Here is a 438-nt window from a genome sequence, read left to right on the forward strand (position 1 = left end):
ACTCTTGTTTTTGTCCATATCAATTTTAGTTTATGCTACAGAGAGGCCCTCTAATTTCAAACACCCTGTATACACACACACATATATATATATATATATATATATATATATATATATATATATATATATATGTGTGTGTGTGTGTGTGTGTGTATGTATGTATGTATGTATGTATATATGTCTGTGTATGTATGTATGTATGCATGTATGAGTGTATTTATATATACACATATCTTTTACATTCGAATAAGGTAATACCTTTCTCAGTGCCGCAAACTAAAAATACAAGACTCAACAATTAAACATCTTTTATTCTTCAAACGAACAATGGCACAGAAACTGGAACAGCCACTTGCGCTCTCTCTCTCTCTCTCTCTCTCTCTCTCTCTCTCTCTCTCTCTCTCTCTCTCTCTCTCTCTCTCTCCCCCCGTGAGAAAG

This window comes from Macrobrachium rosenbergii, chromosome 15 (genome assembly GCF_040412425.1).
Source record: "Macrobrachium rosenbergii isolate ZJJX-2024 chromosome 15, ASM4041242v1, whole genome shotgun sequence".
NCBI classification, from domain to species: domain Eukaryota; kingdom Metazoa; phylum Arthropoda; class Malacostraca; order Decapoda; family Palaemonidae; genus Macrobrachium; species Macrobrachium rosenbergii.